This window comes from Cavia porcellus, unplaced genomic scaffold, assembly GCF_034190915.1.
Source record: "Cavia porcellus strain 051 isolate PalLab524CR breed Dunkin Hartley unplaced genomic scaffold, mCavPor4.1 scaffold_5, whole genome shotgun sequence".
Taxonomy (NCBI): Eukaryota; Metazoa; Chordata; class Mammalia; order Rodentia; family Caviidae; genus Cavia; species Cavia porcellus.
Window position 1 is genome coordinate 37667697 of NW_026947488.1, and position 20243 is coordinate 37687939.

The window sequence follows — 20243 nt, forward strand, 5'->3', positions numbered from 1 at the left end:
TTCAAAATAGCTGTCCATACTTTCATGTGTATTGAAGTTCAGCAAAACAAAACAGGCAGGCAGGGAGGGGTTGCTTGGCTTCCTGGTGCTCCAGGTCTCAGCATGGCGTGGGTTCCAGTAAATACCGGTGGCTCCAGTCCTGGGCCACTGCAGTCTGCCACACTCACAGCCGCTCATGGGGGCGGGGTGGGGAGAAGGTTGCTTCAAGCTGTTTCTTTCTAATGAATTGACCATTTCACTGCCCAAGTTCTGAAATGGCCAACAGACCATAGAAAGACATCTCTTTAGGCTCCTGCTTGAAACCAACAGTGTCAGGAAGCCGCTGGCCTTGATTCAGAGCCAGCGTTTTGTTTTGTTTTTAAAAAGACAGTGCCTGTGGCTGGGAGGAAGGAGCCTACTTTGTTCTTTGGAAAGCCTTCCTTAGAAATGGTTGTTCTGCCTTGCGCTTATCAGTTCACGGTTGTCGCAGCGTACCCACCCTGCCTCTGTGGCAGCTACTTGTGCTGTGCACTCATGTTTCCTGTGTTTGTGATGAGAGTTGGGGTTATTTTATCAGCACACATCAGGAATGGCTTCAGAGTATAGGGGACCCATTCCTGTGCATGAGTAGGCATCTGAAGTCAGTGTGGAGAGTGGAGGTTCCTTAACGTCAGGATGGCCTAGGAAAGTCTCTTCCGTTCACCTAGGCATCACCCATTGTGCTCTTGGGTGCTCAGAAGCAAGGAGAGACTTCATCCCCATCTTCTTCCAGCTTGTCCACAACTTCCCTTGCTGTGGATGGGTGAAACCTGTGGCCTGTCAGGTGAGGGTGGAGGGGCAGCAACAGGCTTCCGGCCACCAGTGTGCTTGGCTAACAGCACTGAGCGTGTGCAGCCCAGCTGCCTTCAGCGTGGTGCATTGGCGCCTCAGGCTTTGACCTGAGGAACTCAGAACTTGATCTCAGGATTTGTTTTCCATTCCAATTCCCTGTATCATGACACTCGTCCATCACCACCCTGTGCCCTGGCTCCTAATCTGGACTTCAGGTTGCCACAATAGCTTCCTCACATGCAGGTTAACAGTTTCAGAGTTGCTTTGAAAGCAATGGACAGCAAAACTGTGCTTGTCCACAATGGGCAGGGCTTGGGTGGTGGGAGTGAGGGGGAGTTGCATTATTGTGTTGTGTGTCTGCCTCTCTTGCCTCTTCATCTTTCTTCTTCATTTTTATTCATCTTTGTTTTTTAATATCCCCAGTCTCTTGCTGGCTTCTGAAGGCATGGGTCCCCAGTCAGCTGTATCTGACCTGTCATGGTTCTCTTGGCCCTATCACCCAACCTGCAGTGGCCATCTGGAGGCCCTCTGGAGGCCGGCAGGAGGATACTTGGGTATCTTGGTGTCCCTTGGCCTTCACTGTAGTTGCTTTTTCGTTAGGGACACTTTCCCCTTTCTGTCCTCTGTCGGAATCCGCCTTGAAGTCCCAGTCACCCCTTGTCTCCCTGCATCTCAGGATGAGTTGTGTTTCCCCTTGTGCTGTTATAGCCTTCGTTTTGCATCTGGCACAGTATTGGGCATCATCTAGGTTAGTGGGATCAGATTCTCCCTCTCTGTGCCAGCATCACGCACAGAGAGGAGCAGGCCAAGGATTAAATCTCCTTATCATCCTGTGAGCCCGTTCCTCCGGTTTGGCTTTCCAGAGTGGGTATGTGATGGAAATTTACAGGATTAAGTTAGTAACACGAAACAAAAATGAAATCCTGCAGATGAATCCACTAAGCCTGCATAACAAAATACAGCCTGGGTGGCTTAGACATAGGAAACCTGTTTGCTGCAGGCCTTAGTGTGGGCAGGCTTGCTTTCTCCCGAGGCCTCTGTCCTCGGCCTGGCTGCCTTTGCGTCCCACATCTTTGGTCTCCCTGTGCGTCCTTATTGCCATTGTCTCATCTTAGAAGGACAGCAGTTATGTTGGACTTGTGCTCCCGTTGAGGGTCACATTTTAACTTAATCCCCATAGTTAATTAATTTTAATTGAAGATCCACTCTCCAGATATAGTCACACTCTGAGGCAAGTGGGGCTTAGAGCTTCCACATTAGTTTTGGGATCACGAAGTGCAGCCCAGGGCCCCCCTGAGCATACGCATCTGACGTCCCTGCAGTGGAGGTGACGTGGAGAGCTGCATGGTGCAGTCTGCTGGGAACACTTGCTGTGCACTGCAGCTTACCTCCTTGTACTGCTGGACTATCTCTCACAGACTGCAAGGTTTATTCTTGGAAGGAGAATACTTGGGTTCCTCTTAAGGGTATCCCCATCCTGCATGGCATCGGTTCCATGCCAGGCTACTTGTGGCCCAGCAACATCTGATCTTCCTGGCACTGTTGTGGGGTCCAATCTACGAGCGCCTACATAGTTATGAGCTCTTGCAGTGTATGTACTGGCATCTCTGAGCGCTGACTTGTATATGCTGAGCATGGGTGGAGCAGTCCTGGGCCTCTCCTCCTCTGCCCTCTGCTGTGAGCAGTAACCACTAGGCTGTCCTCATGAACATTTGAATGTCAGTGCATGAAACCCTGTGAGGATGGGCTTCTAGGGCTGCAAGACCCTCACGGATGACAGGAGAGAGCAGTAGACCACACCCTCCTGGCCTGTACAGCCTCTCTGTGGCAAATGCTGTTTCTCCAAGGCCAGGTTCTATGGCCAGTCCGGGCCTTGGTGGCTACATGTCTGCCTGGAGACCTAGCCTTGGGCTCCAGAAATGTCCTTTGCTGTCCGTGCTCTTGTCCAGCAGTGATGCTGGTTTCTGCTGTTGCCTGTTTGTGAGTAGTCTCATGGTCTCCATAGCTTTCTGTGTTTTTCCTTAACTGAGTGGCTGATTCCCTGTATTGACATCCTTGGGTTTAAATACTGAAGTCCTTTCTGTGTTGTGGTTGGATGTTGTGTGGTAAACTCCATATCCAGTTTCTTGGCTGCATGGCCAGCCTGACAGGGGCTGCATATAAACCTTCTCTGCATGGTCAGACTATCTGGTCTTCTCCTAGCTTGCCATCTGGTGCCATCTTCTTTTTGGTTGACTTTTGTCTTCCACTGAGATGACTTCCTTGGGACCCGGGAGCCGATGTTGTGATAAATTCAGCTTTTACCAGCCTTGGTGTTGGGGGCCCCCTGTGACCAGCAGCAGAATGTGTGGACTGCATGGTATTTGAAGCTGTGAAAGTGGGTGCTCAGCACCCCTCCTTTTTACAAGTGCTGTGTGCTGTTGTATTGCTGGTGAATGTTTTCAAATGACCGTTGGAAGAGGAGGATTTCAGACTCTTTTCTCCCATCTTTGCTTCTCTTTTTGCACCCCCACAGTTATTCCAATTTCTGGTTTATCTGCTTCATACACATTTTGGTTTCTCTATTCCAGCATTTTATAGACAAGTGGTTAAAGAAAAATGCCCGAGGTATGTTATCTGACTCCCAAAGAACTCCTTGAGCTCTGTGCTTCAAAATAAATCACAGATGGCTGGGACTATTGCATGGTGCTGGTGGCCATCTGACAGATGGCTCGGCAGAAGGGGAGCGGCCGGTGAGCAATGTCTGCCCAGGGCACAGCTGCCTGGTGCTGCCTGTGGCCCTGCCAGGGTACTTCCTGTCCCAGGAAGCAGGCTCCTCCTTGCTGAAGACGTTGATTCCCAGCATGTACCTGGACTGTGTTTTAGCTGCCCTGCACCTGGCTCCTGACTGTGTCCAGGAGGGGGCCACAGCTCACATGTGGGCGGGCACCATAACCCGAGTGGGCTTCCTTTCCACTGGGTTGAGATTGAATGAGTCTGCTCAGATGAGTCTGATGTGAATACAAGGTGACTGTTCAGACTTGAATTCAGTGTCTCACACACAGTGACAGTTGGTGTTTGCTGAGCTGCATTTGGATGTCAGGGCATGAAACCCTGTGAGGATGGGCTCCTAGGGCTGAGGATTCCAGTTGAAGCCATGCTGGTGCCTTGCTGTCCCTTCCCCGGGGAGCTGAGAGAGGCAGGCAGGGCAGGGGTGGACGACACACTGACAATGATGAAAGAGAACATTTCACTCTTTCAGAGTGTTTTAATTAATGAGAAATAGAATAAAATGAAATTGGCTTAAGGTTTCAGGGTTCAAATTTCACAGAGAGAAGAGCTATCCACCAGTTATTTCTGTTTTGTGGTAGAATCGTTCAGTTGAACTTTTTGTCTCTGGAAGAAGATGGCAATCTATAAAAAAATACTTTTCCCCTGGCTGTTGACAGTTTTCCCTTTTGTGGGAAGATGCACACTGGGGGGTGTAATGGATTTGGAATCAGTGCTGTGTTGCCCACAGGTGTGTGAGAGCTTAGGTTTATGGGACAGGGTTCCTGGGGTCCTCTGCATTCCTGCAGGGCACCGCGTCCCCTAGTTTCTGTAAAATCTACAAACATACTTGGGGAAAGTATTTTTTTTTTTTTTTTGGTGGCCTCTCATCTTTAAATGTAGTTCATCTTGATCTCTTTCTGGTACCAGAATTCATCCTGGGTAGGTCTGGGTAGTATTGTATTTATGAACATCCGTTCCCCCAGAATTTGAATCGGGAAAAAGTCTCTTTCAGCCATGGGTTGTAGGCTTCCTTGTCAACAGATAGGCATTTGATGGTTCAAATTTCTGACTTTAATTACATATATAGTCATTTTTACCATCTTAAAAATATAAAGAACAATCATGCATTGCTTATAGAGAAAAATGCAGTCTGAAAAATACATGGTTAGACAGTTTTATCATGTTGCTAATGTCATAGCGCTACAGCTCTGTCATTATTAGGCCATGTAGTTAATGGGACCACTGTCATATGTACAGTCTGCTTTTGTTCTCAGTGTCATTACGCATCATATGACTGTATTGACTGCTGAGCTCATTTGGCCCCATTGACTTTCCAGGTGTTCAGGAAAGCCGAATTTGGCTGCAGAGGGGATTTTAGAAGTCAGTGGTCTTTGCTTTTTCATTGCACAAATAGCCCCCATCAGCACCTGCTTACAAGGCTAACCATGTCTGGGGCACCTTTAGGATCTCAGTAACTTTCTTATGAGCTGCACATTTTTATAAGTTTTTAAAATGTGATTTTTAAATTCCTGAAAGCTTTTTTGGGTAAGAAGGGATATAAAGGTGATACCCATACTTTCAGCATGCTGCCTTTTCTGATCAACTAGGATAGCTGCCTCTGTTGATAAAGAAGTTCCTAGAATTACTGTAAGTTTGAAAATATCCTCCCAATGCTAGCTTATACAGTTTATCCCTTTTGTCTCCATTAGTTCTTTCATCCTTTTCCATCCTTCATTGATTGCACGTTTATTGAGAGCATCCTATAAATCAGATGTAGCACTAGGTACCAGGCAGATCCAGTGAACAAAGCAGGTAGTCCCTGGCCCCCTGGAGATCGTGCTCTGCTGTGAGATTTTCTCCCATGCCCAACTGTGCTGTCTTGCCTTGTCCCCTGATTTCTACAAAACTGGCTTAAAATCCATAAATCAATGGAGTTCTGTTCCCAGGTTCAGTTCTTTGAGACCTCAGAAGGTGCAAAGTCAGTAAGTTTTACTTTTTAGTTTTAGTATTTATTAAATTTACTTAAAAAGATAACTTCTATTCATTTACGTGTGTATGTGTGTGGCTGTGGCATCTATATATATTCCTGCACACACATGTGTGCACATACACCTGTACTTGAAACACACTTGAAAATTGCCTGAAATATAGAAATCATTTCATTGATTTATGTCCACCTCTGTCCTGTTCACTGTTTACCAAGACATGCTGGCTGGGTGTTGCCAGAAGGCTGTGTGGGAGTTCAGTTCATGGATGTGGTGTGGATGACAGGAGTCCAGAGCCCGGAAGGAGTGACAGCTCAGTCTTCCTGTTGCTTCATAACTGTCGTGCTTTTTGTTAGGGGGTCAGAGACTACATTTTGCTTTTGTTTGTGTCTGATGAATGCTAATGTCTTATGTAATAGTTCCTTTTAAATAGGAAGTGTTTGGTGAATAATTATATTCTCCCATTTCTGAGAAGTTTTAGGCAAATGAAAAGATTTTACAGCCTACCAAACTGTCCTAAATCCTAGTGGCTTCCAGTAGAACATTACCATGCCTCATGATTTTGTGGTCCAGGACTGCTTAGTGAACTTCTCCTGCCCTCCCTCCTGCCATGGGGCCGAGTGGTCCAAGGTGGCCTCACTTCCATGGCTGGAGGTTGGCACCATGACAGGCAGGATGATGGGGCCTTGTGTTTCTCATCTACCATCAGGTTAGGTCTTTACATGGTGGTCTCAAGGTTCTCAGAACTGCAAGATCAGTGAGTGCCAGTGTCCAGGCATTGTTTAAGCTTTTGCTTGTGTCTCATTCATAATATCTCAGTGACCAAAGCTAATTATCTGGTTAAAATCAAAGTTAGGCTTAGAGGGTTATGCAAAGCTTGAGTATGGGAAGAACAATGATTTTTGCTATTTTTGCAAAACATCTCCTGGAAGCATCTTTTTCCTCCTCCTTTATTCTCTCAGGCCCTTGGCCTTCCCAACTTGCCCCTCAGCTTTGCAGCTGTATGTATGCATCTGCACCCCTCTCATCTGTAGAGGAGACTATTGAATGGAAGAAGAACTTGGAGAGAGACTTGAGAGAGGAGTTTTGGAAGTCATTTGTCTCCTTTAGGCTACTTTGGATCACTTTGTGCCTGTCTCTACAAACTCCTTGTCAGTACCCCCATGTGCTTTATCTTTTGCTAGTGCATTCACACATATTGTCTAAGTGGCTCTTCCTTGATTTAAAGCAGGAGAAAAAAAGGATGTCGCTGCACTTCCTGTACTATGCAGTTGCTAATTTGTCAACCTTTCATTAAAGTTAACCTCAGTTAATTTCCATCAAACTATGTGTTTTCCTTTTTCTAAACTGTTTTTGTAGCTTTTTAAAATAAGGATGAAAAGCAAAGTAAGAAACAAAGTTCATTATTCTCTGCAAGGAAGACTTGATGGTTATCAGAGGAGATGGTTGTCAGTGCTGTAGCATGCGGTAGAGTCAGGCTACTTCAGGCACCGGCTCTGATGTTATTAGTTAGGATAGGCCCACCAGATTGTCGATGGCAATTCTCAACTTGTGGGAATTGCTCGTCAGTATCAGTGTTCCAAGTGTGTGCTGTTTCTTTTGAATAATGTTTTTGTAGCATAAGACTCAGAAATAAGTCAAATGCATCCTATTGAATGTTGGTATTGCATGATAAATTATTTTGAATGCATAGGGATTTTCTTTTATCTTTTGCAGTGGAACCTGTTCAGTGTTGGGCTCTTAACACATATTTATTAGCCACAGTCAGGAAGGGAAGGATTACTTGGTCACGTGGACGTGTGCTTTATGTATACCTGTGCTCACTGGGTGCTAAATTATAGGAGCCTGGTTTTAGTTGGCAAAGCAGTCATTTCATGGTACAGATAAGTTTATTGTTCATGTCACTCAGGCGCTCCTTTAGCTTGCCTGGGGTGATTTCTAAGACTGGTGGAGGTGAAGTGACAGCCTGGGTGTGTGAAGCTTCTCAGCCTTCCAAGACTAACGCCCTACACCTATATAGTACTTTGAATCTGTCGCTTGTCACTTTGCTGAACTTGCCACTTTGACCTGTTTCAGTGGAATGTGAGCTTCTGCAGTTGTGCAGAATGAGGTCTAGCACAGCACTGGCATTGTGAGCAGTGCAGCAGTGCCAGCCAGTTTTTCTTACTTTTGTTTTACCTGAATCCATTCACTTTACTGTATGACACTGGGTCATCAGTAGTATCTAGTTGGGCTGAAAAAACTTATGTGTATGTAAACTCATTAAAGTGCATGGTTTTGGCCAAATACAGTGTGGAGTTACTTAGGAGATGTTTTATAGCATAGCATTTTGCATTGATTTGTTTACTTAAATAGCAAAATTCAATTCTAAACTGACTTAAATGGTGAGTTTAAGGATTTCATAGAAAAGCAATGGCAGGGTTAGATTTAGGCATGTCCTGATTAGGGCTTTTTTTCCTCTGATTATTTTTGGTTTTTCCATTTTCATGATTTGTGATTTTATGTTCTGGCTTCAGTGTATTAACTGGTGAATTGCCTTGAGAATTGCAAAGTGAGGGTTAGCAGTTCACCACACTAACCAAATTCAAGTCTGAGTTTCTGAATCTCCAAGCAGAATTTTGAGCTTTGCACTGACTGGTACATTTCTAACCGACCCTGAGGTCAGGAAAACAGTGTGTGTGCCTGGGGTAGACCAATGGTGTCTCAGCCATTCCCTGTGGTAAGGGGTAGGTGACCAGGGATAGGTGACCCTAACTGGCTGAGATGACTCAGAGCTGGGGTGAGGTCATACTTGTTACTGTACCTGGTATGTGCTGGATAGGTGGAATGGGTGAATCTTGGTGACATGGTGCAGTTTCCACCACAACCATGGAACCCTGTCACCAACTGTAGTGTGAAATACATTCAAGACAAGGTGGAGATGCAGATTAGTTGAAACATTCTTTTATTTCTTGAGAAAAGCCATTTTTGAGTACTTCCTTTATAACTCCAGAATTTTACGTTTGGCTGGAAAATTCTGTGAGAGGGCCAGCTGAATATCTATCATGGAGTGAATAATCCATAACTGGAGAAACCACACTACTGGTGTTAGAATTGAAAAATAGCACAAAATTAATTCCATGTATTTATTTGCATTTTCTTTTTTCTCTTTTGATTGATTTTGTGATTTAAAACCGAGTTCTAAATGTGGGTGTATTCTCCTCTCCATCCTTTCATATGGTGTTCTGAATTTGGCTTACTTTCCAGCTGACCCCTTTAACTTGATGTTTCCTAGCCCAGCCTCCCTAGCAACAGTTGCTGAGTGGCAAATTGGCATCACCCTGCATTCATATCACAGCAGCAGGTTTGAAGAGATTACTTTTCCTAAGCATTCTTGTTGATTTTGCTTTTGCATTATTTAAGGATGACAGTAGTTTCTCTTAACTCTACGCAGCAGAGCTCCAAATCTCTTAGCAAAAGTGATGGTAAGACATATATTTCTGTAAGACTGTATAATTAGTAAGTGGGCAGCTACTGAAAAAAGAAGTATAGACCTATGTGGATATTTACCACCAGGATATTGTGACTCTTGTGAAGGGGAGATGGTTATAAATTTCTTATCTATCAAGTTCTTTACCGCCTCAGCTTTGCCTGCGAAAAACAGCCTTCTGGAGCAAGTTGCCTTTCCACACAGATAAGAGGAACTTCCAAAAGGTTCTGCTTTCTCCTGGAAAGAATCTTAAGAGGACATCACTGCAGGTGGTCATTTTCATGCAGATCTGCCATGCTGCCTACCAACATATTTAAACCTTGCTTATGCTTGCAATTAAAAATCTGTTTTTAAATGAGTGCTCTGAGCCTCACAAGAAGGAACCAAAGCTGTAAAACATGGAAAATCATCCATTAAAGTATATCTTACATTCAGTGCATGGGCCTAGGCTCCCAGAATAAAAGGCTGCCATGTTCACACCCCAAGCTGTCCATGCATGCAGTCATTTAGCGACACAAGGTGATGCTGATGGAAACACACAAGTTCAGCTGAATCAGTTCACTTTTCTATTAAATACACTTTATTCACGAGATCTTTTTAAAAGACTATTTGAGTTTGCTTTTTAATTGCTAGTTTATATATACATAATGCTTATAATAGGTGCAGCTTATGAATTGTGACATCTGTTGCACTCATGTGACCTGCAGCCAGATCAGAATTTAGAAGCCCTCTGGCTTCCCCCAGGTCTCCTCTCTCTTCCTACTAGGTTGCTTTCCTTCCTCTTCCCCCAGAGGCAGTGACTGCTCTGAAGTGCTTTGTTGCATAGACAAGGTTTGCTGGTTCCTGGCCCTTGGGGTGGATGGGATCCTCCAGAGTGTTGTGTTTAGGTGTTTGCCTTGTCTGTGGGATTCATCCACCCTATTTAGTACCTTTGTTCTTCCTGTTTCCTGTTCTCTGATTAGTGATCCCCATGGGGTTGCAATCTCTAGTTTTTGGAGGTTATGCATAGTGCCTCTGGGTACATGCTTGAGTCCCCTGTGTATGTACATTTATAGGGCCTACTGCAAACACTCACCCTGTCTTTTCCTGCCAGTATTCACTCAGTCTCTGCCAGAGCAGAACCCATCCCAGTGGATCAGGTGTGGGCCCACCTCTATCTTCTGAGCAAACTCTTAAGTTTCCAAATAGCAAGCAGGCCTTTACCTTCATTCAGGTTGGTCCTTCTGTGTATGTTTTTTCTATTTTGGTCTGGATCTTGATTGTTTGAGTGATCTTTACGGTGGCAATCTCAGAGATTTTTTGGTGAATTGCCTGCACTTCCTGTGGACTTTTTCCCTTTGGAAGCTCTCCTTTTTCACAGCTAGGTATTTATCTAGGTTTTTTCACTAGGCTCTGAGGTTCAAAAGGCAGAGATACTTTATCTCAGACTCAGTCAAACTGCCTTGAGTTCAACAATTAATCATGATAATATTAGTCCAAATAATAACAGCTAATATTTATTGTTTTCTTAGCCTTTTGCAGACATTGTTTCAAATCATTATCTTTTATTTACACAAGTGTAGATAAATATTACTGTTTTGACATATCTTTAGTATAGAAAACTATTGAGGTGCTTTATGATTATTTTTTATTAGTACATCTTTGTTAGCTGGTATGAATTATATACTTATAGTGTATTCAAATTCAGACACTATGTTTGTATTAGATACATTTAACCTGTGTTTTGATTTTAGAAAATTTATATTTTAAAAGTAGTTCTCATACTAAATGCTGTAAACATATTTAAATGTTTTCTAGTAACTCAATTTTCAGTTTTAACATTTAAGCCAATTGTTTAAAAAAATCACTGTGCTTTAATTGTAAATGTTTGCTTATTTTCCCTAGCAGCAATGGGGGTGGTATTCTTATTTTCCCACTTTACAGATCAGGAAACAGGACTAGATGGCACATGGTGAAGGCGGGAAGAGGTGAAGGGAGCATTTGAACTGTCCTGAGCTGTGTGGTTTTGGCACTCTTCTATGTTGTCTGGTACTTACCATTTGCAACTGATCTGCTTTAATTACTGTATATCATTTCTACTTTTTCCATATTCAGTACACTGACTTTTGTTAGTCTTTTTTGTCCTATAAAGATTGGTGGGTAAAAGTAGATATTAAGAGTGATTCTGTATTAGTAGTGAATTTGGTTGTTTATATTTTAAAAAACGAAATATGGGATAGCCATTGCAGAGATAGCCCCATCTGCGCTGTTATCTCCGTAAATGTCAAGACGAGATTTACTTCCTGTGAAATAATGGCTTGGATTCCCCTTTGTGTTTTGTAATGCTTTCTTTAATCATGACTTGAGTTTTGCTTTTTACCAAGGTTGTGCTTCTTCCTTTCATTTGCCTTGGCTCATATCTAGCCTATTTCTTAAGCAAAGAGTCTTGGTTATTTACCTGGGTGTTATTTTGTTTTTCTAATGTTATTAGTATTTGTTCTTACTTTAATGGGGTCTCAGGGAATCTTTCAGATTTTATTTCTTTTTGTGAAATATATGCAGCCAATGCTGTTGCTTACCTTTATAGGTAATTTTTTATTTCATGAAAATTGCTTTCATGTAATTATTCTGTTGCCCTTCGCTTTGATGATGGTTGTTTCTAAAAGAGATATGAAGTGTGCTCTTTGGTGAGGCAGAATGGCCCAAATGTGCAGAATGCTATCACATGCCACCTCCAGAGAGTGGGAACTAGAGATGCCTCAGAGTTTGCTCTGCTTCCTTTGCATGGTGCTGTATTCCCAGCTGTTCCTTCCTGCCCCTGCTTTCTCTTTCCCAACTCGGAGCTTCCCCTTCTCCTCCATGAGGATATTGTGGGCCCCATGTCTCCTTTCACTGCTTTTCTCAAGAGAGGACCAAAGTGTGTCCTGTCTTGAGTTCCTACATATTCTGAGTGGTGAGCTTCATTCTCATTTTGAGACTGTAAATTGTTTGTCTTACTATTGCGCTGGCCCAGTTTTACTTCTGGCTCTATCAGTGGGTCACTGTGACTCTACCAGATTATACTTCTATTGGTCGCATAATCGGGGCAGGGTATCTAGGTGAGACCCGAGGACTCCTTCCGAGAAGGATTTGGGGAGTGCATTTATAGAGATTATTGTGCATTTTATAAGTGTCTCATTGATGGATCTTCATGAACTAAGCACGTCTGTGTAGCCAGCAACCAGGTGAAGCAATACAGTATAGCACTCAGAGTTCCTGCCACGTCCTCCTTAGGTGCTCTTTCTGAGGCTGGCTGGTCTTCTGTGTTGTGGGGTCAGCTTGGCTCTTGTATTCTCCCCAAGAAGATTGCTAAGGAGGTCCACAGATTGAGAGTCAGAGTCAGAGAGTAATTTTCAGCAGGCGTGTTTGATGAGGGACAAACGTAGTGCACTGTAGACAAAGCTAGCTTTTGTAAGGGAAGCTAGGGCACTCAGGGAAGTTCCGCTTGCTCAGAGCCAGCAGTGGCAGTTGCGGGTACTGAAAGTACATCATCAAGAAGGGTAGGCAGAGTCCAGGATGGCCGCTGCATGCAGATTGGGATATGTCTAGAATTTGGGGAGTGGCGAGGGGTTGTCCACACACCTTCTTTCCAGTCAGGTGTGATGGGGACTTTTTGAGTTTGTGTGCTTTTAGCTGAACTAGCATAGTAACCAAAACCCATGAGGAGGGTGAAAAGGTCACTGCAAGTGCATATAAATGGGGACTGCTTGGGGTCATCGGTCTCTAGTGTGTTGCATGTAGTTGTGTAACATTTCATAAGATGGCCCTGTCACGGATTCTTCGTTTTCTTTGTATGTGGGTTGTTGCTGGCTGCAGGGTCTAGAAGCAGTGCCTTGCAGGGCCTTCCAGATGTGCCTGTTGGCCAGTGCATGCGCATTCCTCTTACAAGAGGGCAAGGAGGTCTAGTGTAGGCTGTCAGACCTGCAAGTGGCAGGCACTGAAAATGTTTTGCAAAGCAGTCGTGTTGTTTGTCCTCTAGCAACTCCGAGGCCCAGTTACTCCATGTACTCACCAGTATTTGCTGTTTTTTGTTTAACCAGTTCAGTGCATGTCTTCTATCACACTGGGGTTCTGCTTTGAACTCCTGGAAGGCAGGAGAACAACTTCCCATTAATTTTAATTATCACCAATTCTCAAATGACTTCCCCCTCAGGCCTTGTCATCAAGTGAATTGTCCCTGCATTGAATGTCCTCCTCAGTGGATCACCTCCAAGCTTTCTCCTGCCCACTTCACTGTTGGATATGAACTGGCCCCTCTGTCTTCCAGGGGAGCTGTGGCAGGTGACAGCGACACTGGCTCATTGCAGCTGCTCAGCGGGGATGTGGGTTCCTGGGGTGTGCTTGCCCCGTGATCTGGAGCCACCACAGATGGTGTTGTGGGTTCTCCTTGCTTTGTTGATTCACCCATTTCTTCTGCTGCTCCCCATCTCTTCCCACTTTTACCTCTTTTTAGCTATTGCTTAGAGCCGTAGCTCTTTTAGCTAGATTGAAATTATTTCTGCAGAAGAAGAGATTGGTGACCATTACCATAGTAGAAAATCCTGGGTCAAGTACTTAGAGCTCTTTCCTTAGCTTAGGAAACTTTTTTGACAAGCAATCTCTAGAAGCTAAACAAAGACTTAAGCTTACTACACTCTCAGAACCTCACTTAGCTGGTGTTCATGAATTTCCTGGTTCAGCTGCAAAGCACACTTTAATGATGTATTCCTCAAGATCTTTATTCAAAGGCTTTTGATAGTCCATACTGGTTCAGAAAGTGCTGAATGCACTAGATGCAGTTTAATTAATGTGTCTTTGATCTAGGTCTGAAGTCATCGTGTAAACATGTTAGCGAGATCTTTGTATTTTCCATGCTGATTTCAATTCAGATTTTTTGCCTGAGTCTTAACTGTTTCCGCACTGTCTTCCTCAGAGTGCTGGATTAACAAAAAGCAATGCTTACAGAGATTTTAGCGATGAACTTGTTCATAGAAGGTAGAGTGTTAGAACAAGAGGCCCAGAAATGAGTCTTAGTCAGCCCCCTACATCTTTGCTTAATTTTTTTTTTTAAAGTGGAAATTGAAGCCAAGAGAAAGTAATTTGGAGTTCTAGATGTAGAACCCGTGCTAGGACTGCTTCTCAGTTTTCTCACTGCTAATCCAAATGCTCTTTATTTATGCCTGAGTTATTTCTAAAAATGGCATTCAAACACCTATATTCTTAAGACCAAATGGTCCTTCACTTCAACTGAAGAGAACATGGCTAACCTGCATCTTTTAGAATAGAATGATTTTAATATGTAGAATTGGAGACAAGATATACCTAACTCAGAAACCATTCTATAATAGGCTTTATTTGCATTTATTCTCCTTCAGAGATTTTGAAAGCTATTTTTGAATAAATGAATTATTATTGGTTATTATTGTATTAAACCAAAGTGCTTTTTGTTAAATTGAAAAAGAAGTCTTAGTATCTGCAGAATCTCCTAAAGTTCTGGGGTGCTGTTAGGAAGTGAAGAAGATATAGTTGCATTTAAAGCTAAAACCAAGAGAACAAAATGACTTCACCTCAACCAAACAGTTGTATTTTCTCAATGATTTCATTTTATGCAATATTTTAAATTTTGGGTTAGAAGACAATTGTCAGTGCCAGTTATGGAAAAAAAACACTTGTCTTAAGAACAGTACATATTCCTATTTTCTAATATGCATTTCATGTAATAATGGGAATAAATGTTATGTTACAGAGTGTGTTTTAGTTGCTCAGCACTAGATGTCACTGCAGTTAGAGAAAACAATTTCTATTTCTAATCGCAATATTTTTCAAAGTAAAGTCCTCTGGAAGGACATTGTGGATATTGCTAAGTGGAATTGGACCTGCCTATTGATGATTTGCAGATACTGTATCTGTGTGAGAGATAAATTATGGTGAATTAAATATAAGTAATTATTCAGATGGACTGTCTTCTTAAAGCTGTCTTGCAAATTTCTGTAGAAGATAAAAATGCATCTTTGTAGTAGTTTTCTCCTCATGCTGTTGAATAGTTTCTCTGAAGTTACTTCAAGAAATTAAACTTTCCCATGAAAAGGCTTTCTTAACTCAGGTGTCAGGTGGTCATTTGTAACTTACTGTTGGGAAACCTTCTTCATTATTTGTTTGTCTCTCTCTTTTTAAAAACTTTTGTTGTATTAATACTCTAACACTTTCCCTGTCTTCAGAAAGTTCGAATGAGACTTGAAATAGGTACTGCCTTATCCTCCCTTTGTCCATCCATGATCGGTTTGAGGTCTACTCTGCCAGAGAATTATGAAGATGGAGTTCTTTCCCTTGGTTTCCTGGGTTTCAGCCGGTGGCAGGAGCTCAGAATCTTCATATTTACGCAGATCAAATTTTCTCACAGCCTTTCTTGTTTACGCGGAGCAGGAGGAAGGTACTGCCAGAGACCCTTAACATTGAACTAAGGCAGAAACTCTAGAACCCAATTAAGTGTATAGAATCCAGTCCTAGCTCTGCGAGTTCTGGTTGTATGATCGTGAGTGACTTGTTTAACTTCCCTGTGCCTCAGTTTTCTGATCTGTGAAGTGGAGTTAGTCATGTCTAGCTCATCACAAAGAGCTTCCTTGTGACTGCATTGTGAGCAGCAGCTGGCACATTTGTAGCAGCTTGCTAGAGAAGTAACTTTAGTTCTGAGCACTCTGTGATCACTTTCACATATGGCCAATACACTAACTAAAGACTCTTCAGCTTAGAGAGGGAAGAAAGGACATCTTTTGTGAGGCATGAGTATAATGTTTTTCCTTATAAAAAACCGGAGGCAAACTGTGATGGCAATTATTGTCAATTCTTTTTTTTTTTTTTCCTGTAGAAGACAAGGCCTTTACACTGAGTTACCTCTCCAACCCTTTTTAATTAATTAATTTTTTGAGACAATCTCTCACTTGGTTGCAAAATTGCCCGGGCTAGGCTTGAACTTAAAATTTTCCTGCCTCGCCTCCCAAAGTGCTCGTATTATAGGCGTGTTCCATTATGCCTGGCTCCTTCAATTAACTTTTAACAAGCATTTTTATCTAGTAGAAAGTGTTATATAAACATAAGAAAGACATTTCTCATCTTCTAGAGAAGGTAAACTTGTAAACATGTAATGAAATACATTGCATTTGGTGCCAGGTTAATGATGAGAGTGAGCTGGGCCAGGGAGTACACATGGCTGCAGGTAACAGCCATCTGAGAAACAGCTGCCTCATCCAGTGGCTGTTGTGTTAAGTCCTCCCTGAATGAGAACTACAGTGACTGGTTGCTGGTGGCACAGGGTTATTGTTTGTGGCTGTCAGAACTGTGGTCTCTGTAATTCTCTTTGTCATCCCTTCTGGTTCTGACCAGTGTTTGCACCACTTTATTGTATCTGAGCAGGTAGAAGGGGCATCTGAGAGCTAAGTTTACTCCTCGTTTCATCCCTGTGCAATGCCTTGGGCCCCATTTTTTTTGCAGAGCTATGCCATGTGACTTTTGCCTCCTGCAAGGCTAGGAAATGGTTTCTGCTACATCTCTGACAAAGTCAGGTTTCTGTTAATAAGGAAGGCAGGAAAAGCAGGACAAGCACATGTTATGTGCCAGGTTTTGTTCTGAGTGTTTTACATGTAGTGATTCATTTTAGTCTCATAACAGTCCTGCAGTGTGGACATTCATTCTTCTGTTTTGGAAAGTGGAGGTTGCAGTAGGTGACAGTTAAGTGAGAAGTCAGAGGCAGCACAAATGGATATAGGAAGGTCAGCAGCTTGATTGTTTTGGGAAGTCATAGTGAGGATATCAGGAAGAGTTCCTATAAGAGTTATCCTTGATGATAATCCCAGAAATAAGCTGGAATGGGAGTCCTGGGCTGGATGAGAAAGGCTTTCTGATTGTCCCAGCTTAGATGACTCCATGGGCAGGGGAGAGGGGGTGACTGGGCCTCTGGGGAAACCTGGGAGAGCTGGGAGCATGGCCTGGGGGATTGAGGTGCCCGTACTGGGGAGAGATCATACCTAACTTTAATTTCCCCATTAAAGCTTTTTTGCTTCATTATTGCTTCAGAAAAATGTACTGAACTAATTTATATTCTGGACATATATTCTGAAGACATTCTTTCCGTTTAGTTTCATTATCTGAGCCATCAGAGTTTCTTTTGAAGTGTCTAAGTAGTGTATTGAAGTTTCTCATTCGTTTCTCTCATTTCACATTGAATTAATGGCAGGCTATTCAAAGTGGATGGAGTCTCTGATCTGATCTGATCTGATTTTGTCTTGTCCCATTGGGGATCTGAGACTCCACACAGTGCCTGCTTTTCTGAGTTCTTTCAGGTTGTGCGGGGAACCAGTGCCCAAACAGAGGGTGAAGTCTAGTTTTCTGATTCCCGGTTCAGCACCCTGTTACTCTAGCAGCATTTTCCAGGGGGTGCTCCAGCCCTGTGCTCTGGCTACTGCTATTTGTTCTGTAATTTTCAATTAGTATCTAATATCCATGCATCATTAGATTATAGTTCCAGTTTTTAGTATAGACACTCAGAAAGTGTTTGTCGATGACTTTTCTGATACTAATATTTTTCAAGCAAGCCTGGAAAACAACAGATTAAACTCAATTAAATAGGTTTGTGTAGAAAGCTGGGGGAACATGTAGTCTATGCTAGTGCTTTGTCGTCATAAGGAGGAGGGAGGGGGCTAAATGCCCCAGACTTGATTTGTCCTCTAGACTTCTGCTTGACTGTTAAGTCAGATGCCTTTCTGCAGTTGTGGTGTCCTGAACTTAAGTTTTATAGGGTTTCCTTAGCACAAAAGTGCTTTTGTACTTTTTTAAGGTTGCCTTTTAGTCTTTTGCTGTTATTAAATGGTGATGTTTTTTCTGTGTGAAAATATAACTGCTGTCTTAGAAGATGGTGGTGTTCTCTGTGGGAAGCAGTTACTCTGTTCAGCTTCTCAGGTCCCGAATCCAGGGTAGGTGCGCATGGCGTGAGCACTAGGATCGGCACAGGAAAGGCTGTTTAGCTCAGGGGAGGAGTGGTGTGCCCGAGTTAATGGTGCGCTGGTTCTTGGCCAATGGGTTGGCATGGTAGCGCCTGTAGTATAGGTGGACGTGGCCAGGGCAGGATGCAGAGGCTGCAGGCTGGTGGTGAGCATAAGTTGACCCGTGCTGGCCTCACGGGAGAACTGGTGATGCTGCAGTCAGGCAGTTTGGGAAAAGCTTCTTAGGAGTGTGTGGAGCTCTGTGTTTCTGGGGTTAGGTTGGCCTTTTACCTTTGTACTAAGGAAGTTATATAAAATTAGGATTCATCTCCTTCCCAGTAGAGCTTGGCAGTGTAGGGTCCATCCAGGAACCTGTGTTTGGTGTAGAAACCTGACTTTACTACAAATAGTTAAATCTTCATAAACCCCAGCTTCCACCTCCAGAAAAGGTGGTTGTGACCCTTTCTACCATTGTAATAATCTATGTAAAAATGTAACTTTTACTAAGTGCCCAGCACAGTATCTATAAGAGGAACTGGCAGCCTTTTTTTCTGTTGAGGACCAGATAGTAAATATTTTAGGGTGGGTGGGCTGTGGTCTGCTGCAGACATTCCATTCTGGGAGGGAGAACACAGATCCAGGCAGGGCATAAACAGACTGGCCCGCTGTGTCGGGAAAGTTCATAGTGGAAGGCAGAGTGCTAGAGTTGGTTCTCAGACCATTAGTTTGCAGATATTTTGCCTAGAAGACCAAGTGTGCACAGTAGATGAAATTTTTTTTTTTTTTTTTTTTTTTTTTTTTTTTTGTCTTTTTGAGACAGGATCTCACTGTGTAGTTCAAGCTGGCCTTGAACTCACTTTGTAGCCCAGGCTGCTCTCAAACTTGCCACGATCCTCCTGTCTCAGCTTCCCATCTGCTGGGATTATAGGCATGAGCCACTGTTCTGGTTACAAATTCTGTCTGAGAAAATCCTATTATCTTTCCTGTAAACAGGAAAGACAATTTCACAGGAGGCTGCCTGCTAGGTTGGTGGGGTTTTCTGTCAGTGCTTCAGATATGCCCTCCACTCTTGGCCTGTTTGAATGTTGGAGGAACAGTCTGAAGTTTTGTTCCTCTGTGTCAATGATGTCACATCTCATAGAGCTTTCAGTGGTAAGAAACAGTTGACCATGGTATATGTGCCGTAGGTTTGCCACCATGATTCCATATGTTGGGTGTTTTTTTTTTCTTTGAATTCTCTCAAGAGTTTTTCCCTATTTTTGATTTTTCTGAGGCTTACTTACCATTTTTCCATTTGACCTTTATCCTGCTGCAGGCTACCTCTTTCAGTGTTCTGGTGTCTCATGTTAACTGGGAGGAAACTCATTTGTCATTGCTTCAAATACTGCTTCTCTTTTTTTCTTTTTCTCTTCATTTTATGCATACCATAAAACTCTTGTTCTGGAATATCCTGTTCTGGATCCTCCTATCTCCCGGTTTTGCTTATTTTTTTTTAGTTCTGGAAATTTCCATAGACCTGTGCTCCATTTCAGCCATTCTTTCCTCTGCTGTGTCAGGCCCGCCAATGCCCCTGCCACTTTCAGTCTTCATTTCTGTCACAGTGCTTCTGGTTTCTAGCACTCCTTTTCCTGTCAGAGAATTTCTGTCCTCCTGCTCTTGTGATCCATCTGTGTGTGTATGTTGCATACTTTTTACATCAGTGCTTTTAGCATATTAATCATCTTTTATATTTCTTGGGCTGATAATTGCAACATTCTTGCTGTAAATATGGAACCCTGGCTCTCATGCTTATTCAGTCTTTTCGCACTGAGTTTCTTCACACAATGCATGTGTGTGTGCACATGTATGTGCATGTGTGTGCACATATGTGTGTGAAAGTGTGGAAACCCAGGAGCCACCCATGCTAAGACACAGGCATGCTGGTGGTAGTAGTGGCTGCCGGCCCTAAGGCCATTAAGCCTGTAGTAATGTGGATGTGAACTTCACAAGTGCTTCTCAGCCTCCCCTTCCTTGCTTGAGTGGGACAGTTAACTACAGGGGCGCCGTTGAGTTACTTCCTGTACTGTAGGTAAAATAGGCTCCAAGTGTACACCTGGTGAAATGAATTCTCAAAGGCAGGCCTGGTCCAAAAGAACCAAGATCTCTGTGGGGTTGGTTGGTGTTTGTCCCCTACCTCTCTGGGGGTGTGAAGGATTTCCTTCCCTTTCCCTGGGAACTCACAGAAGCATCTGCACTCCTGCCTCAGCTTCTAGGACT

General features: G+C 43.2%; 1 protein-coding gene and 1 non-coding gene across 15 annotated transcripts in view; one reads left to right on the forward strand and one right to left on the reverse strand.

Annotated features, from left to right (window-relative positions):
- Nucleotides 1–20243, forward strand: part of Kif16b (kinesin family member 16B) — a 398969-nt gene that overhangs the window by 62793 nt on the left and 315933 nt on the right. The gene's annotated exons all lie outside the window — the stretch shown is intronic.
- On the reverse strand, nt 207–343 carry LOC111753454 (small nucleolar RNA SNORA2/SNORA34 family). The gene has a single exon (XR_002788245.1). It is a non-coding gene; the product is annotated as a small nucleolar RNA SNORA2/SNORA34 family (small nucleolar RNA).